Source organism: Peromyscus californicus, unplaced genomic scaffold (genome assembly GCF_007827085.1).
Source record: "Peromyscus californicus insignis strain IS unplaced genomic scaffold, ASM782708v3 Scaffold_18__1_contigs__length_77618521, whole genome shotgun sequence".
In the NCBI taxonomy this organism is placed as follows: Eukaryota; Metazoa; Chordata; class Mammalia; order Rodentia; family Cricetidae; genus Peromyscus; species Peromyscus californicus.
The window spans coordinates 7,614,244-7,634,559 of record NW_026294480.1 but is presented as its reverse complement, the minus strand read 5'-3'; the positions used below and the strand labels follow the sequence as shown (position 1 = coordinate 7,634,559).

The 20,316-nt window shown below is 40.9% G+C and overlaps 1 protein-coding gene across 8 annotated transcripts in view; it reads left to right on the top strand.

Annotated features, from left to right (window-relative positions):
- The window catches only part of Sema5a (semaphorin 5A), a 469,252-nt gene that overhangs the window by 105,700 nt on the left and 343,236 nt on the right, over positions 1-20,316 (top strand). For 7 of the 8 annotated variants that reach the window (XM_052743006.1, XM_052742999.1, XM_052743001.1 and 4 more), the window contains one exon: positions 488-584. The exons of the other annotated variant lie outside the window; for it this stretch is intronic. The gene's annotated coding sequence lies outside the window, so the exon portion shown is untranslated. The remainder of the gene's footprint in view (positions 1-487; positions 585-20,316) is intronic. 8 annotated transcript variants of the gene reach the window in all.

The window sequence follows — 20,316 nt, the reverse complement described above, 5'->3', positions numbered from 1 at the left end:
GCACTAAAATTTTTATTTCTGCAGGCTGGAGAGATTGCTCAGCAGTTAAGAGAGTGTATGCTCTTGCAGAGGTCCTGCATTTGGTTCCCAGCTCACATATCAGGAAGCTTATGCCTGCCTCTAACTCCATCTGCAGGGAATTTGAAGCTTCTGGCCTTTGTGGGCACCCACACTCACTAGCACATACACCTCACACCCAGATGAAGAATTCAAACTAAAATAAATCTTGAAAGAAAACAATCAGCATCATTTTTTAAGTTTATCTTTTTTTTTCCAAGAAAAAAACCCCAGTGGTGTCTATATTGCTAATTTAGGTCTCTCCTAACGGTGATCACTGAGCTGTACTGTGTCTCTTTCCCTCCTGTGTTGCTAGAGATTCTTGTACTGGTTGTTAGGGCGTTGATGGAACTCCCTAGCCTTCATAAGCGAAGACTGTAGTGTTTTAATATGAGCTAACTTGACCTCTGTCTCTTCTTATTTGTTGAAGGGCTGGTGTGTGAAAACTGGGCTTGGGTGCCCATGTGGCTGCACAGTTCAGTGTGATTCATGACGGAAGCCACCCGGCTCTACCCTCTCTCTCCTCGGTAAGTGAGACACTAGAGTGGGAAGTGTGGAGACCAAGAGTGCTACACATTTAGACGTCTCTCTGTTAAAAATGGTAGTCAATGACAGCTTTCAGAAAAAGACTTTTTTTTTTAAAGGTAAAGCTATTTGGGTCTGAATGTCCTGTGGAGTCACCCAAGAACCTCAAGGCCAGGAAGAGTGCTAGTGACTCATGGCTACTCCTAGCCACAGTCTCTGTGCTGTGACCTGCTTTATTTTGTGGCATATCCCACTCTCATCTCACTTTCCTATTGTGGGACTTCCTGCGGTATCCTGTACCTTCTGAGAAAAGCCACAAATCCTCATGATGGCCTCAGGGATCTGCTTCATCAAGTCTTCTTACATTGTCCTGATTCCAGTAGCCCTTTGGTTTCATGGAGACCAGCATCTCGCCTTCCAGAACTCAGGCTCCACTCCTCAGTCCTGCCTGTTGAGCCTCTAAAATCCAGCTAAATGTCCTACCTTTGTGGGAGCTCATCTTAAGTTACTCAGACCCTGATGGTAACCTCTCCTGTGGCCATCTTTCAGAAGGAGCAGGAGAGGGAGGGAAGGGAATGGGGGTGAGAGCCATGAGAGAGAAAGAGACAAGGATCTTCCCTGTATAAACTAGTCACTGGGAACATGCTGCTTTATTAAATTAAGTCTCATTGTGGGCAACTTTATTCTGCTTTCCAATTAAAAGAAATTGCCGATGACGTATATACATACATTCTCTGTGCTTGTTGGATGTCACGGTTATGGGATTATGTTGCCAGTTCCCTGTTGTCTTGTGTGCTGATTGTTACTAAATAGATTTTAAGAGTTCAGCTTCAAGGTATGTAGAAGAGCTTGGCAGAGACTATATATTCTGCGACCCCTGTGAATATATTCTCCAGTCCCTACATTTCATAGGACAAACTTATGATCTACATTTTGTATCTTTCTGTAGCTTACATACATTCATATGGTATCTGAAATACAATTAACTCCGGCACCTGGGTAGCTCAGTCTCTTCTCCATGGAGAACTACAGAGCCTGAGAGCTGGAAAGACCCATAGAGATGTTACAGAGTTTGTGTAGTTGTGATTTGGAGGTGCAATGGCCAGTACATTATAGGAACGGTGTTGTCTGCTCATCCAGGTTTCATGGGTTACCAGGCACTGTGCTGAGGGAAAGTCACCCAACTCTTGGTCTCACTCTTTAAGGAAGGTGCTTTCATGATCCTCACTTTAAAGATGAGTAAACTGAGGCCCAGAAATTTACTTAAGTAGTCAAATGTAGAGAGAGGGTTTGACTTATGACTCTCAGCCCTAACACCTGACTCCAACTGAGCACGGAGCATGCTATTCTAGAATAAGAACAGACATGCACTATTATTTTGTTGTTGTTCTGGAAATACCAGTACTCTTAAAGGAAAGTAGAAAATAAGTATCGAGGAATTGATTTTTCGAGCATAATTCAAAATCAGAAATTGACAAGCCTCTTTTGAAGAGGTAGGGAGAAGCATGTTAGTACCTACAGGTCTTGGATTCTCAGCTATGTCATCTCATCTCTGCAATTGCAGTGTGACAGTAGCCACAGGCAATGGGTAAAGGAATGAGTCTGGCCATGTTCCAGTAAATCTTTGTTTCCAAGGGCAGGAGCGAGGCTGGATGTGTTCCCCAAGGCTCTAGTTTGCTGAGCTTTGATCTGTGTGTTGTCTGGAGTGCTTAAAAATCTCATCACAGAGAGGATGAGAACATATCAGTAGCCATCAAGTCCCTGAACAGAATTTAGCTTGGGTGAATAGAATTTTATCACAAATTTTAATGAAGCCCCTGCTGTGCCTGCAAAACCTGGGAATATAGGCATCCGGGGCTCCATCCCTTGACATAGTCTACATGCCCCAAAAGTGTTAGACTGAATTTTGGTACATTAACCATAGCTTTGCTTGAAGTAAGACCTGGGAAAGCGTTACTCACTTGGCATGCTGTGTTACACATGTGGCATGTGTAACCCTTTTACACAGGAAGTTCCATAATGAACCGTGTTCATGCCAGCTCACCTCTGTGCTCTGTTCTCACTGCTGCACATACATGTAGGACCAGTGCACAGTTGTGTTTGGCTGTCAGATAGTTACACTGAGATGTCAACTGCACTTACTTTTTTAAGAGCAAAGACAGGTGTCCACAAGCATCAGATCTTTTAAAATAAGAAATAATTTGGCAAGACTACACGCCTCCAAAGAGGTGGTTTTGTTTGTGTTTTTGTTTTTAGCTTGTTCTTTTTCTTAAAGTATTTACACATACATACAAGTAAGATTATATAAACCGAGGAGGTTTTGTCTGTATCCTTAGAATAGACACATATTTGCATGTAATGACAATAAATGAAGAAAGAAGCCTTGACTTTGAAAGAGAGCAAGGAAGGGGACACAGGAGGGCTTGGAGGGAGCGAAGGGAAGCAAAGAGGTGCAGTGTCACAATCTCAAAAAACTAAAGGAATAATTTAAGAGGACAATTTTTCTTGTAAAAGGGTACTTTAGTCTCCTAAGATAGATTTGTCTGCAGTGTTTTACTCTAATCCCAGCTACTCTGCTTCTTGCAGGGGTTTAAGTCATGTTCTGTTTTTTTTTTTTCCATTCATTAATTCACTCATTCTTAAATCCTGATATAACAGCTTGTGTACATGCCTTTGCCAAGGAGCCACTCACTCCTGGATTCTTACTCCACGCATGTGGAAATGTGCTTTTCACTTTAGTAACAGTGGTTAAAAACTGAAATTCTGACTATAGAAATAAAATATCTGTCTATGACATCTTATTAACTGGGAAAAGTAAATTGCAATATGCTAATTAGTTTAATTATATTTATCTTAAAAATGTGTTTATACTCATATAATCTCAATACTCAGTTCATGTATCTAGTAAAGTCTATTGGACTATACATAATTATGCTTTGAATATGTTGTCTCTACGGTTGAGGAGTTTGTATTCTTAAAAATATTTTTATAATACTTATCTTTGTGTGTGTGTCTGTGTCTGTGTGTCTGTATGACATAGTGCCTATGCAGAGGTCAGAGGACAACTTGTAGGAATCAGTTTTCCCTTTCTCTACCATGTGGGTCCTGGGAATTAAGAATAGATTGTGAACCTCGGTAGGAAGTGACTTTATCCACTGAGCCATCTTGTGGACCCCTAAGGAATTTGTATTTTACAGATATTTTCAATTAAAATGAATGAATTAGTTTAATATAGTGAATAATGACGATGGAATCTATGTGTAAAAGGGCCAAATTCCAATACTGCCCACATGAAAGTTAACTACTGCTAAGATTTAATGTGATCTCCTTTAGTAGGCTTTCTATGAGCAATTAGTAGAGTTAAAGTAGCATAGATGCACAGTTTTGATTGAAAATTTTCACTCATTGTAATATGCATGCTTTATAGTATGACAAATTGTTAATAAACCTAATTTTAATGTGTATATAATAATCTGTCAAGGGAAGACTGTTATTAAATTTGACACTTCCCTTTGGTTGGATGAGTTTATACTGAAGTGAGCAGGGAGGGGACTGGTGGTCCATAGCTCCCACGCCTGAATTGCATTTGTTCCAATATTTGCAGGCTGTATCATCATTGTATTTGTGAAGCACAGATATTTGGTGCATACACAGTGCTACGCGAGCACTAACAACCAACATAAAGCCTTCATTTAATTGAGGGTTGATTCATTAGGACAGAATAATTGTAGCTGATTTAGTATTTCCAAATAAGGGTCTTAGTAAGACTGTCAGTTGGCTTTTAAAACTGTTAACAGATAATTATACTTCATGAACAGTATGCTAGAGAGTTTGTTTTGATGAAAACATCACTCCTGCTGAGTAGCATCTTTAATAATTGTTTTAGTATGATGGCACTCATTCTTTTTTTTTTTGCATATTTTATTGTTTCTTTTTTGGTTGATGTTATTTAAGTGCTAATTAGCAGCCCCACTAGGATGAAGGCAGGAAACAAGCATGTGTGAGGATGCTCTTGGATATGTCTAGGTAGTAAGCGCCAGTGTTTTGTGAGGAATTTTTATAACTAAACTTTTAAGGATATTAACTCATTGTCACTGTTTGCTACATTCTTTTTTATTGCTTAACTTTTTTTTTTTTTTTTTTTTTTTGGTTTTTTCGAGACAGGGTTTCTCTGTGTAGCTTTGGTACCTTTCCTGGAACTCACTTGGTAGCCCAGGCTGGCCTCGAACTCACAGAGATCCGCCTGGCTCTGCCTCCCGAGTGCTGGGATTAAAGGCGTGCACCACCACTGCCTGGCTATTGCTTAACTTTTTAAATATCATCCACTAATGGTTTTTTCCCTATGTTTTCTTGCTCATTAACTTTATCATTTTAAAGTTTATTTTAATGGTATCAATTTTTCTTTATAATTACTTTAGCCAGTACTTAGAAATTTGAAGTTTATTTTTACTTTTTTTTTTCTGATAAACATGAAGATTTTCATGTTTTGACTGAAGAGGAGGTTAATTAAAATAGATGATGCTTTTCAAGTTCTCCTAGTCTTGCCCCACTTGTCTTGTTTTGAAGAGTTTATTGTATTATTTTAAGCTATGGGTATGTGTGTGTGTGTGGGGGGGGGTTCTGTGTGTAAGTATGTGCAATGTGCGTCAGTATAGGTGGCTGCAGAGGCCAAAGACGTTGGCCCCTCCTGAAGATGGAGTTACATGTGGTTGTGGGCTGCCCAGCATGGGTGCTGGGAACTAAACTGGAGTCCTCCTCATGAGCTCTTAACTGCTCAGCTATCTCTCTAGACTCTCTCTTCTTTATTAACAAAATCAATCTCCAATTTTAGTGTCAAAAGGATATGTGAACACTTAAATATTTGTCCAAGTAGGAAGGAATCAAGTTTTTCTTTCCTTCATCTTAAGGTGGAGGCCCACATTACAGTCAGACTGTAGAAATTCCTTCAGTATTTTCTAATTCCTCTTTGTTCAGAAAAGAGTAACCTCTGCACTTTGGGGTATTCTGCAATCCTTATCTATCATTTTAAAAACAATAGATCAAAGCATACCATAAATATTTATACAATACATCAATATGTAACCCCTTAAGCTGGCCCATCAGCTTTGGATTTCTGTTAGCATACTTTAATGATTCATGATACGTCACTATGTCATTTTCATGCTCACACATACGTATTTCAATCCTGATTAAGTCATCATAGCAGTTTTGCTTCTTGTCTCTGTCTTGTGTGTAACTTCCCCTCAGTGTCTATGTGGTACATACACTAAGACCAAGCTGTGAAACTCAGATGTGAAGCCGAAGTCACCCAGGTGGTTTCAGTCACTCACCTATGACGTTAACCAATGGCGTACTTGTGGTGATGATTGGCACATCTACCCTAGTGCTTCCAGGAAGCTGAATCTCTGAGTGGACCACAACTTGCATTCTTATTTTGCTGTTTCGTGGATGTAAGACTGAGGAAATTCAAAAGATGCAGGTGTAGTAGCAGTGACATGGGTGATAACTTGCTTATTGCAGAGGTAGCTCTGACAAAGAGAGTAAATACTGAAAGTGAACTGCTGAGCGGCAGGAAATCTTCCTTTTGATGCCCTGCCCCAGCTGGGGTTTTACTTCATGGCATTTGCATGTGCATTGTTTGGGACAGGGTACGTTTCTTGCTTACACACGCTGAGTGATCCCATTTTGGGGGTAAAGATTTAGCCTGCCATTCTGAATAATGTCACTCCTTATTATGCCTATCCTTTTGTCTGTCCGTCCAGTGGAAAATCTCTGTGATGTGATCCAGGGAGGCCTGTTGCAGACACGTCTGTTAGTCACGTGCATTCCACTCTATGCTACCAAAGTTCACTAGCAGGAGGGTTGTCTGCTCTCATTATTCACGTTAGAGTGACCAGAATTCCCATCCCGGCACCCGTGAGCCTGGCCTCCTATTCTGGTCTTTTCTTTTTGGGCTTGTGGCCTCCTTCCTCTTTTGTTTATGTGAGCACCTGCCAAACATGCTCTCAGCCTGGTGGTCACCAGCTTTATGGCTGCGTAAACATTCGTGAATTGTCACAGATGTGTGGTGAGGTCCACTATCCATTTTCCTTCCGTGACGCAAGGCAAGCAGGGAGCGTGTGTGTGTGTGTGTGTGTGTGTGTGTGTGTGTGTGTGTGTGTGTGTGTGTGTGCTGTTTATTCTCAGATACCCATTAGTGAGGCAGATGTGTATGGGGGTTAATTGCTGGGATTTGTAGATTCACATGTGCCAGAAAGGCACTGCCTCCTCAGTTGAACTATGTGTGGGATCCTTTGACAGAACATGCCCAAAGGGATAAGTGCCTATGATTGGGTGTTTGGGTTTGATGGCCCTGAGGGGTTTCCTGCGTTGTTTCCACATCAGACAATGAGAGAGGCCTCTCTGCTGCAGGGGTGCTGTCCTAAACAGCTCATACTTATCCACCACTTTCATGTGGCTTTTGTGTGTTTGTGTCTCTGTCAGTCAGGCCACAAAGGGAGGTCATTTTACCTCATTTACTTTTGCTTAGAACCCTGGGCAAAGATCATGCTGGGGAAGCCAATGCACAAAAATCATTGGAAAGATGGTTGGGCAATTCTGGGAAGTAAACTCCACTGTGATTTCATATAGCAGTGTCGAGGGATATTTAGCTCTTACGTTTCATTGCTGAGGAATTAAGTGGGCAGACCTAAGGCACTTGACATGCCTCAGATTCTTAGACTTTTTTTTTCAAGTACACATATTTTGGGTGGCTACTCTGTTCTTTGCACAGAGACCATATTCCTTGTGGGGACCGTTGCTTCTGCTTTCTATGCAGGTTTCCCTTCTACAGGTACAATGAAAAGACAGGCACGCAGTAAGTTGTGTGTTCAGAACAGCCCAGTTGGTGCCTACTCTGGTTTACTGTGGTTGAGGCTGTGACCTGAGTGTGACTGAGCTGTTTGTTCATTTGCTTTTATCGTTCTTCAGTTCGTCCCTTTTTGGGGGGTCATCAGGTTTTATTATCCATCTCCTGTTATCATTCTATTAAGAGTGGAAACATTCCCAACACCCTAGTTTCTTGTGTAGTTCTAACCCATGTACCCCCTAAACAAACAAACACACACACACACACACACACACACACACACACACACACACACACACACACACGTATAGCCCATATATGTGCAGATAAAGCTCCTTAATGGTGTTTCCTGTGTGTGTTTCTGTGACATGCCTTTTCTCCAGTTCCTCTGGAGCTCACCCTTGATCATCTGCTAGCACTGCCTTGCCAGGAAGACCAAACTGCCACGCTGCTACATTTGGTGCTCGAGATTCAGGTGGCTTCACACTTAGTAGTCAGCAGCATTTGTGCCCTTGATCGCTCCTTGGAGCATTTCCCCATCTGTTTAAGAGTCGTATATACTGTTTGCCAGTTTCATACATGAATAGAGTGAATTTTAGTCACGCCCATCTTCTTTCCCCTCGCTCATCTCCTCCCCTCTCCCACTAAAGTCCTTCCCAGCGAGTCCCCTCCTGTTTTCCTGCCTTATTTTTATGTGTGGCCCACCGAGTTCAATTAGAGTTTCTTGCTTGAGCATGGGTGAGAGATGACTTACCGGAGCAAGTGAATCTTATCAGTGGCCGCACCACTTACCCCCTCTCCAAACATCCGTGAACAGCGTGGTCTTCACCTCTCATCTCGGCTCATTTCGTCCCAGCCTCGGCTCTCTGCCACCCAGCCATGCGAGTCCCGTGTGCTTCAGTAACTGGAACTACGGTTCTCATTGCTTCAGCATCTCATGGAGTCTAGTTGCTTTAGTGCCATTTAAACACCGTTGATTCTCATGTCTACCCCCTCTAGGACTTGCAGTCGCAAGCCCTAGAACTGTCGTCCCTGTCACTGCCTATTTGGTCTCAGAGATTAGACGACAAATTATGCTTTTGAGGAGCATGCTGAGCCTGAGTCCTTTTCTTCTTCCTACGGTCTGTGTGTTCTCCACCACACTAAAGGCGAGTGCGTTCTTCTGTGTGTAGAACGCACATTTCTGTGTGTGAAATACTGCTTGGTTCTGCCCTTTGCATCCCGTACTGTATTCAAGCTATCAATAAATATCATCACTAAACCCCCATCAATCTAAAATCTACCACTTTTCAGCATTTTCGTTGCTATGTTCTCTTCTCTCCTCCGAGCATCTTTTTCTTAGTGACCCAAGTAGACTCCTCATGGTCTCCCCCTCCTCTTCCTCTGTGCCTCCTGGTCTCCTCCTGGTCTCCCCACCTCTCCTGCTACATTTCCAGCCTCCTGATGGTCTGTCCACCTCCTCTTGCCTCCTGGTTGTCTCTGCAGTACCCTGCTTGGCATCCTTCACTGGCTCCATTTCATTCAGGTGAAAACACCTCCACTGCCTCTAAAGCTCTTCCTCCTTCTTCACCCTCTTCCTCACCCTTCTCCCCATCACTGGTTCCATCTGACTTTCTTTCTCTAGTGAGATATGTTGACTGGCTCTTTACAAACTTCATTAACAGCATGATAGACCAGATACCGAGTGCCAACAGGCTGTGGCACTCGGTATCTGTATATCTGGTATCTGAACATCAACATGGCTGCTGTGGCATCTCCTATTTCAGGTTTTCTTAGTCATGACTCCTTGTGCTACTCCTAACCAAGTTACTAATTCTAAAACAATCTCACTATTTTTTTCTGACTTACTGTTTTGTTCCTCAAACTCTTTAGTCATCTTTGATTTATTCAATATACTGTTTTATAAGTTTGTCTACACTCTGGTCTTTTTCTAGTGTAAGCTCCACTAAGGAAGGGTATTTTTTATATTTTTATATTGTTCCATCCTTTGATGGATAAGAATGACCTCCTCAAAACATAATTGGCTGTTAATAATTATTAATTTAATGTATGGATTGATTCATTGATAAATGGATGACTGTTGCATGGGGTGGGGGGCAGGCATTCCAACCTGAATGGATACAGCCTTGTTTCTAATTTGGTCATGCACAGTTAGACATCTGTCAGTTGTGTGAAAGAGGAAGAACAGGGCTCTTCCTGAATCCCAAACAGCACATTTGGTGTGCTTTCCCCTCCATTGTCTAGCAGGTGGATATTTGCTTGGTCACCAATCCTTAGCTCTCAGCACCCTATCCTCCATGGGCTTTTCCTCTCTCTTCATGCCCAGATGAATTAAGTTGTACCCCATCTGCATCATGCTCCTCTTGCACTTTTATCCAGAGGGGATTTCAAGTTGTAGCTCTTGTCGTATTTTGTACATAGATCTGTTTCATTCTTTTCGAACTGCTTGACCCTGGCTTGGTTATTGTTTTCATCTCCTCAGTATTGGGCACTCTGGCGTGCAGCATGTGCTGAACTGTGTCACGTGTGCTATTTAATAAAGGTTCCCAGATGAAATTTTATAAGCTTGTCTTATCTAATGATTAGAAGTATAATAAAACGTGTTCCCTTAGACTACTAAGTGTGCTACCATTCATGTGATATGTTTATTATATGATTTTACAATAAAAAAATCAGTTAAGTTTGCTGTAGGCATCTCAGGCTTGTCCCCACGTTGTTGAACTCTTTACTACATTTGTGAATGGCCTTTGCTATTTCCCAGCATGAGTGACCACCCATTCTCAGCCATATAAATGCTAAGATGGCCTTCCCATTCTTCCAAAGTATTTGTCTTGCTTATTTTAATGAATGCTATTTTGTTTTGTTTTTGAGTAACATTCTTTTTCTCTCTTCTGGGCTACCCTCAAACTCACCATCTCCCTGCCTCAGCCTCTCTAGTGCTGGGATTTTCATCTTAGACCACTGTGCATAACTTGGCTGTTCATTCTGAAAGGGAATGAAATGGAGGTGAGGTGTAAGATATACATGGACATGGCCCAGAGTGGTCATGCCCTGAGCTGTAGGGTCAGGCGGCAGTTCTTTCCTGGTGTTTAATATTTCATAGATTGAGTGCTCGGACTACTATCAGTGTCACAGCAGAGTTTTATCAGTGTCATCTTCAAGGAGTCTACCGTGTTAAACATAAAAATAGCACAGCATGGCATGACTGCCAGGTCACAGGGTGAGACAAGCTCAGAACTCTGAAGTTTTTTTTTTTTTTTTGTAACACAGTTATCTGGATGTACATGTCCAGAGAACAACACTGATATGAAGGCTAAGAACATGCTGTTCAGAATCAAACACTCTCTGGGGTCAACTGGATAGATAGGTAGTTATTAATAGATAGATCAATGGATAGATAAATAGCTAGGACAGCTATATTTATAGGCATAGATATTTATCATTTTAACTATATAGATGTATATTTGTAAATGGATAATGTATAGAGATAGCAGGACCACTGTGATGCCTGCATAAATCAATGCCTAAACCTGGGTAGTAAATCTCAGCTAGGTAGTTCAATTCTGAACTCTTGGCACATTATTTAATAAATGGCTATAGAACAATCAGTGGTATATAGTACCTATTTAATAAGTGACATTTACTGACTTGTATATATGTATACATTTGCACATGCACATGTGTGTATACGTAGCATTTATATAGTCACTCTTCTTTCTTATCAGCCATTCCTGAGCATATTACTTGGCCACATTGCCAAATGTGGCCATAGGAGTGAGATACAGATGTGATATATCTGCCAGTCTAGCATACAGTATCCACTAGATAGTAAGGAGCATCAGTGAGACATGGAAAGGCACATATTTCCTTTATTAGTGCTAATCTGAGGCATTGCCATGACACTAGCATGTATTTAAGAGGACATATCTACTTTTTGGGGGGTGTGAGGCAGGGGAAGGTAGGGCTTGCTACCTAGCCCAAGCTGGCCTGGAGTTCACGCTGTTATTCAGACTGGCTTTGATCTTGCTGCAATCTTCCTGCCTCAGCTTCCTGGTGCTGGGATTGCAGTCATATAACACCATGCCTGCTGTCTGTTTAATTTCTCTTTTTTTCAAGCCCAAATAGCCAGCACTGTTCTGTGTTTTCTCAGAATTCCTTCCTTTTAAAACCAATTTGATACAATAAAATATCTCTCTGCCACTATAGTATTTTAATCAATTTCTTTCATCCAGTAACTTTATATTTTATGTATTATGATGCATTCTTTTAATATTATGCTATAATTCAGGTGTAAAAGGTATCAATAAAGTCTTAGAAGTGTGTTTCTGAAATACCTTAATAGTACTGACAATAAAAAATGAATTTTGACTGAGTTAGCCTGCAATCATAATGTAAGTGTCTGTGTGTATCCTCATAGGGAGTCTTAGGTGAGTTTGGTCTTTATGGTAGATTATTCACAGTGAATTTTTTTCTGGAGTAAATCCTAAATGATCAGATACATGCCAAACGAACATTTCTAATGAGATACACATGATTTGTGAAGGTATCATTGATCTGGGGGCGGCATTTTCTTTTCTGAAGCCTGTGCACACCTCCCATGTATAAGAAAGTATCAAGTACAGGTACTCCTTATCATCTTTACCTTCTTGCAGTCACCATGTTATGATAAGAAGAAAGGATTGAAAAGGCTCATGAGTAGAAGCTATTAAAGGACTCCTTAAAATGTAGCAATGACAAGATGGAGATATGACTTAATGGGTAGAGGCATGTGCTGCTGAGCCTGATGGTCTGAGTTCTTTCCCCTGGTAGAAAGAGAGAAGCAATTTCTGAAAGTTGTCTTTTGACCACCACATGTGTGCCCACATACAGGCATGTATGTACACATGAACACTTGGATAAATTAAATTTAGGTGTATTAGTAGTAACAACAATCTAAACTCAAAGTATTTTAGAATTTCATACTCTGAAACAGTGGAATACTGATAAGTTATTTATCATAAAGGCTGGAAGCATTTGAGTTCTCCCAGCATCCCTAGCACTGATAGACTTGTCTACATATATTTGTCTATGCAACAGTCCTGTGCCACTAATCCTAACCAATGTTGTCCTCAGTTCAGAGATGACTGGGAAAAGCTGTGTAGATGTCAAGAAATGTACCAAGGCTATGCCAAGATTACCAAGATGGCTGAACCCAGTAATTATTATTTAATTTGTTAATCTAGCATCTATTTCACTACCTTTACTTCTAAAAATTCTCAAGGGAATGCCCTTGGGAGAATATTATGAAAATAAAACCACCCTAAACTATTAAACTCAACTATTGTAAATGTTATTGCTAAATAAGCCAGCTATAGATTTCTACAAATAGAATTTTAGTTTTATTTCTTGGAGCTTGCAAATATTTTGAGGGTTGGACCTCACCCTTACTGCATAATTATCTTGCAGAAGACATATGATTGGTGGTTGATTTCACATAAAAATCCCACATGCACAAACATCTGTGTAAACAAATGGTGTTCTGACCCATCTCTTCCTGGACATGGGGGTCACCAAGGACTTGCAGGCATCCCAATTAATGTCTGGTTGGAAATCAGGTTTCTCTCATTGCTGTAAACCACTAACCACGTCTCTTGAAAATTATAGGCAAACTCATGGTGAGAAATAACCTTTATTCTCCCTCCTTCCCAAACAGATGTTTTTTGAGCACACTCAGTAAGAGTCTGCTGTCGGCATTGGGGATGTAGCACTGAATGACACTGATGGACTCCTGGCTCTCAGGATGCGTTAGACAGTCATAATAATTACAATAAACAAGAGATGTGTCGTACCTGGATTCGTGTGGTAGAGCATGAATAAAAGGCAATCTTGGATCAGCTTGTGGAGAAGGAGAAGGCAATGCCCTGAACTCGACCATAAAAAGCAATTACAGTATGGAGGACTTTGTCAGCTAGGACATGAAACTTATGTGTTTGCTGTGGCTTTGGGAAATGCTTGGAGAAGGTGATTGGGCAGGATTTGTTGGCATTTTCAATTTGTTATTTACATTGTCATGGTTAGCCCTCGAACAATGGTCTATAAAGTAGAAGGAGGGGAAGAATGATGACCTGGGAGAAGTCTTGTCACAGGCCACTGTGTACGGTGTAGTTGTAGATGGATATGTGCCTTGGTGGAGGGGAAGGAAAGTGAGTGTTGACACTTATAGAGATTGAGTTTGTATTCCTCTGGCTGAGTATCCGGATGGAAACATAGGGCATGGAATATTGTTGGGGGCACAATGAAGGTCTTTGCATCTACAGATCTCCATAGAAACCAGAAATGTGCAGGTTTGTACTTCCAATGGGAAAGATGTAAAAAAAAAAAAAGCCTGTTCTTCTATCCAGAATGCTGGGAATTGGAAGTGATCAATAGCCTGGTCATCTGTATTACCTGTTGGGTCAGGTCATATCAAGCTCCTGCAAACAGAACCCTAGATACCTAGTAATATAAAGGACCCTTAGAGCCAGGGGGGTCCCCAAGCTCCCACAACCAGGACCAGAGATACCTAATAGTATAAATGACCCTTACATTTTCTGTATAGCTAGAGGGTCCCCCAAGCTCCTGCAACCAGGACCTGAGGTTGCCCAAATGACCTCTATAATCTCTGCATGACCAAGACCAGACTAAATCTTTCCTTAGGCCCTTAAGCTAATACAGGCATCCTATCTCTAGAACCCGTCCTCTTGGAAGAAATGACATGAACCCTGAGCTGAGTTTCGAGTAATTATGCTTCCTTGTACACCAGGAAACATTTTTTGCCCCCAAATTGTACTGTTTTAAATATGCCGACAATGAACTGCCTGGCATCAGATGATCCAGGTTGACAAAGTCAACCTCAATCCAGTTTCTATTCTCATCTCTTTACTGTTCACTTTTCTGCCTGCTCTGACCACCTGCAGGGTCCCCTCAGAATATCAATTTTTGATTTAAACGAGTAAATGGTAGACCACTTACTGGGATAGAAAAGCCCAGGGTTTGGAAAGAAAGGCAAAAATTCTTCCTGGGCCGTGATGTTTTGTTTTGAAGGTGTTCATTTCTCATCCAGGTGGAGTAACTATTTAGTGCAAGTGAGTGTGTGCTGTTGTGAAATTATAGGAGCATGAAGTACGTATTTGTGGTTACTACCACATTGACCTCTCATCTCGGAGTCACTGTAGAAGAGCATTGTGCCTTGGTTAGAATTAGAAGACATAATTAGGGAACTGGCTTCTGTTGGAGAGCCCTTGATATCATTATTATTTGAAGTTTGAAACTTCAGAAGTGATCTTGAAAGTGACAGAAAGTCCCAGAAGTAATTCTTTTCTTGAGAGATGTCATTCCAAGTCTTACTAGTGGGATTCTCCTATGTTTTATCATTAGATTCCATTCTGGCTATAGAAGGACACAACAGGTTCTTACAGTGGATATCTAAATTGACTTACTTTCAGCATCCATCCTCCCTTTTACTAATCAGCTCTCATTGTGTCTAAGGAGACAGACTGGTCAAGGTAAGGCCTGCGCTTAATGATCTTTCCATGTGTTATCAAATTGCACCTTTATAACACATCAGTGTTCGCTGCATACTGCTCTTATAATTGTTTTCAATTTTCAATAAAAAAATATGTGACTAGTTGTTTTGCTTGTATGTATGTCTGTGCATGTGATGGCTAGTTTTATGTCAACTGACACAAGCTAGAATCACTGGAGAGGAGGGAGCCTCAACTGAGAAAATGCCTCCATAAGATCAGGCTGTGGGCAAACTTCTAGGGTATTTTCATAATTAGTGATTGATGTGGGAGGACCTAGCACATTGTGGGTAGAGCAACCCTTAGACAGGTGGTCCTGGGTTCTCTAAGAAAGCAGGTTGAATAAGCCACAGTGGAGCAAGCCAGTAAGCAGCCCCTGTCCATGGCCTTTGCATCAGCTAGTGCCTCTAGGTTCCTGCCCTGCTTGAATTCCTGTCTTGACTTCTTCCAATGATAAACTTAGATGTAGAAGTTTAAGTCAAACAAACCCTTTCCTCCCCACCTTGATTTTGGTCGTGGTGTTTTACCACAGCATAGAAACCCTAATTAAGTGCACCACTTGCTTGCCTGGTGACCACAGAGGCCAGGAAAGGGCATCTCTTCTTCAACTGCAGTTACAGACAGTTGTGAGCTGCCAAGTGGATCCTGGGAATTAAACCAGGGTCCTCTGTAAGAACAACTAGTGCTGTTAACTACAGATCCATCTTTCAAGCCCCTGCATATGGCTTTTTAATCTGTTGTGTCTCCCCTCCCTTGCAAAGGACCCTGTACTGGGAAGAGGCCTGATGAGTGCTGTCAATGTGGTCAGTGATCTGGTTTCTGGGAGCAGCATGCCCCGTGACTCTGTAAATCTCCATGAACGCTTTGATATGATGGGTTGGAGGCTTTGTCTGATGTGAGTAAAATGCTGCACGTGCAGGCAGGAGGCCAAGAGTTTGCATTCTTACAAGGATTTTAGCTAACCTTGCTTACATTGTCAACACCTTTGTAAGAAGATCGATCCTGTGAAGCCATGTCACCTGGGTTTTATCAGTGGTGTGGAACTTTGATTTTCTATCACAGAAGAAAGAATCCATTCTATTAATGTAAAGCTAATGACCCACATTTCTCATTGTTAGTGAAAACGAGACTTGGTGCTAGCCACTGAGCCCCTGAGGCAAACGTACTTCACAGTAAAGGAGGGTGTAGTGCTGGGTGATGAGAAGTAATGGTTTGTGAACTTTGAGAATCCACGGGAAGTATTCTGGCAATAGGATATGCCTCATTTGTGTGGTGCACTGATCACTCTTCAGTTAGTGTCACTGGGAAAAACCGGGATATCCAAAAGCACAAAAATGAAACTAGATCCTCCAATCTCTTCTTCCCTTTTATACAAACTCAAAGTTATTCAAAGATCTATATGCAAAGTCTAAAGTAATAGAGCTTTAGAGGAAAACATAGAGGAAACACTTTGCATTATGGGTATAGACAAACAGACAAATGAGATGAATCAAACTATGAAGCATTTACTCAGCCAATGGAAAGGATGGAAGAAACTGAAACAACTGAAAGGTTGAAGCAACACCTGGCAGACAAGGGAAAAAAAGGAAAATACTAGTCTGACAAGGGATCCACATCCAGGGTGTACTAGAATATAAAATAACCTCAACAATGACAACAGGATGAACAATCTGATTAAAAATGAAAAATAATAGAAGTAGACATTGTTAAAATATACAAGTAGATAACAGTCATAAGAAAAAAAACCCTCATTCACCTTATATACTGTTGGTGGAAATCTGAATTCCAAAGCAGTGAAGATCATAGATGTTTCTTTTGGTTGTTGTTGTTGTTTTGTTTTGTTTTCAACATCAATTGGGATGTCTGGTGGCAGATGAGCGGATAGAGAAAATATGTCAAATGAAAAAATTGAATATTATTCAGCTATAAAAAGAATGGTATCTTTTCTTTTGTGACAATATGAATGTAACTAAAAGACATTAAGTGGAGTAAGCCAGGGCCCCAAAGACAAATTCTGAATATTGTTAGTCATCTGTAAATTCAATAAAACTTGATCTAAAAAAAAAGTACAATAATGATGCTTGGGGGAAGGAAGATAGAAGTATAGGAAGATCAAAAAACACCTATGGAATGCAGTTGTTACATCAGATAAGATCTGATATTCTGCAACATTGTGAGGTATCTAAGATTGACAACATTACATATTTTAGGAAGAACTGAATTTCAAGCATACAAATATTAAGGCATGTGAGAAAAAAAATTGAAAATGTCCATTAACCTGATTTGACCATTATGTACATATATGAAAATTGTATTAAGGCACTATACCACATAAAATATACAGTGTTATCATGTGTCAGTTAAAAAGATATAAGCAATTATTAGTGAACCAAGCAATAAAATAGACAAAGAAGTAATAAGTGAATTTTACCCCATTGGATAATATCTTCAGTAAAGGCAATTACAGAATTTAGTTTATAAATAATCTAGAAGATCCCCTTTAAAAATTCATGACAGTTAGGGATGGAGAGATGGCTTAGTGGTAAAGAATTTGTTGCTATTTCAAAGAATCCTGATTCAGTTCCCAGTACCAATGTGATAGTTCAGGATTTTCGATACCTTTTCCTAAGTTACATATTTTCACCACAAGTACACGTGTAGTGGAAAGATATTCATTCAGGCAAAATACTCATCCACATAAAATAAAACAAATCTTTTAAATATTTTAATACCTAGTACTTTTGAAGTTGAGAATCGTCTCTCAAGAAATCCATTTGGATGAATCTATATGAAACAGTCCTGTGTCTACTAGTCTGAATTTTAAAAGTTTGTGTTTCCCTGCCTCTGCTGCATGGAGGCATTCAGGTCTCAGACAATGCATGAACAAATGACAAGTGTGAATAACACTAAGTTGATGGATGGTCACTGGTGATAGTGAACTCACTGAGGACAAGATGAAGGAGATGGAACTTGCCTCCACTGGCCAGGGTTTGGTAATGACTTTTCCATTGCCTATGAGAGATAGAAGATGAATTCCATTTGATTTCTCTTATTAGTATGATTCTGGAATTAATTCATTCCTTTGGATGGGATCAGGGAAAGGAAAGTGGATTCATTATACTTTTAAAGATTACCTTTTCTACATTGAAATTACAAACACTACAGACTACCCCTTTATTGTTGCTATCAATAATAGCTTAGTAAAAATTCAACAGAACAAAAATGGGAACAACACTGAAAGATGCTTGGAAAGATCTGAGAGAAAGAGAAATGAAGGCCCCCGTTCTTATCACCTTACTAATAGCATGTGTTTATTGTTTGGGAATTTCAGCGAGAAACAGGGAAACAGGAGAAAAAGGGCTTATGAATCAGGGTATGGCCCAACTCTGAGAAAAGGACCCTTTGAGAAAAGGAAAAAGATCCTTTTGGTGGACTCTGTGCCAGGGGTTCCATCCTTAAACAAGCCCTCCACCCTGTCCTGTGAACAGGGAGAACAGGATGACGTATTCTCTGTAGCTGCTTCAAGCTGAAACAGGGCTCAGGTGGTCAGGATCCTGGCTAGTCAAAGGTAAGGAGGGAACCCAGGAAATGGGGTATTTATCAGAAGTATGTGGTCATCTGACCTAGCTATAGAGACAGGGAACATGTTTAGCTGGACTGGTCCACATCACATAGGCAAGAGTCTCTTCTGGCATCCGTAGCAGAGAAAGTGCAGTAGGTTGTGGTCCACAACTGCTGCTTTGACATTTCTGCCAGCCTGCTGAGATATAGGCTAGAGACAGAATTAAAATTTATGAATTTATTTGGAACCTTTTGGCCCATGGTCTTAGTGATTGGGAAAGGGAGACCAGGAGGGGGAGAAATACCATCTTCAGGAATAGATAGGTAAGGAAACTCATTTATCTGGAGCTCATTTGACCTCTATGAAGTGGATCCAATGATTTCTTTTGATCCTCTGAGGCTTATATGAACTTTTATTTTATAAAAGGAAATAAAAGTTTTAGATAAATTAGTATTATCAATCAGTACTGAAATCCGCATCATAGAAGAGCAGAACAGCATAAGTAGACTTGTACCCTTGAGTTCTAGCAAAATTACAGATTTGTGTTAAAAAGTGTATATAACTGGTATTTATATCCTGAATCATTTCCTAAAAACTGCTCCTAAGGAAAGATTCAAGACCTCTCAAATGTCTTCTTACAATCTTAAAAATAAAGTACACGGCATTTTAAAAAGATTTAAAATATCTTAAGCATAACTCTCGCCACATTATCTCAGCATAGGAGCGTGTTGACCTTGCCCACAACTGAGTCAGGAAGTGACTTTTTGCTACCCTTATTAAAGATGGTGGTGAGGCCATATGACCTATCTGTTTTGATCTTACTTAAGATGGCAGCTTGAACATGAGATTGCTCTTATTTAACATGGGGCTTTGATCATGTCATTGCCCTTATTTAAGGTGGCACCACCTGACCATCTGGTCACCTCATCAAATATGGCACCTGACCATGCGTTCATGTGGTTTTTTTTTTTTCCCCAAAATAAACTGAGCAGATAAGGAACAGATAAAGTGAAGCATTTAAAAATCAGTTACAAAGAAATATAGATGGCCATAACAATCATACATTTCCATTCACACATAGGAAGTAGACTTTGTGAAAGAAATACAGAGAAAAGTTTTTCTGAGAAACTTATACAGTTAATGCCTTGGAACTTGGAGGCAGTGCTGTAGAGGGGATCAGGAAACAGAGTAACAGTGCAGCTGCATGGGAGAGAGGGATCCCTCGGGCTGTGCAAGCAGTTGCAGAGGAACGAACCCAAGCCATGGATCGGCAGCAGTGGTGGGGGTGGAGGGCCACATTTCTCATGGTGATGTGTAAGGCCCAGAAGACTGACCTCCAGTGTCCCAGAGGGTCAGCGAGGGCCAATAAATGGCTCAAGATAGCCAATGGACTGTCATAACAGAGGCTAGGGGCTGTGGAATTGAGTGGGCACAGGCTGTCTCCATTTGCCATTGCATAGGGACAGGGGCCGAAAGGCTTAAAGCCTGAAAGACATATGGTGCTGGCACCACGATTGAGTGAGGAGCGACTCCTCAGTTGTGGGAAAATGACCATAAGGGAGGCTTACTGATTATGCTGGTGTTGGATGAGGTGAGTGTTGACGGTTCCAGGTCTCCTAGTGTGTCTCAGACTGCCGACATGCAGGGGAAATGCACCAGGAGGACCTCTGCCGAGTCATTAACACCAATGTTATGATATATTGCACACAGGGGTCCCCGAGAGTATCCCACACATGCAGGAAAACATGCTGGCAGGCTGGGCAGATATAGCGGTGGGCTGGCGG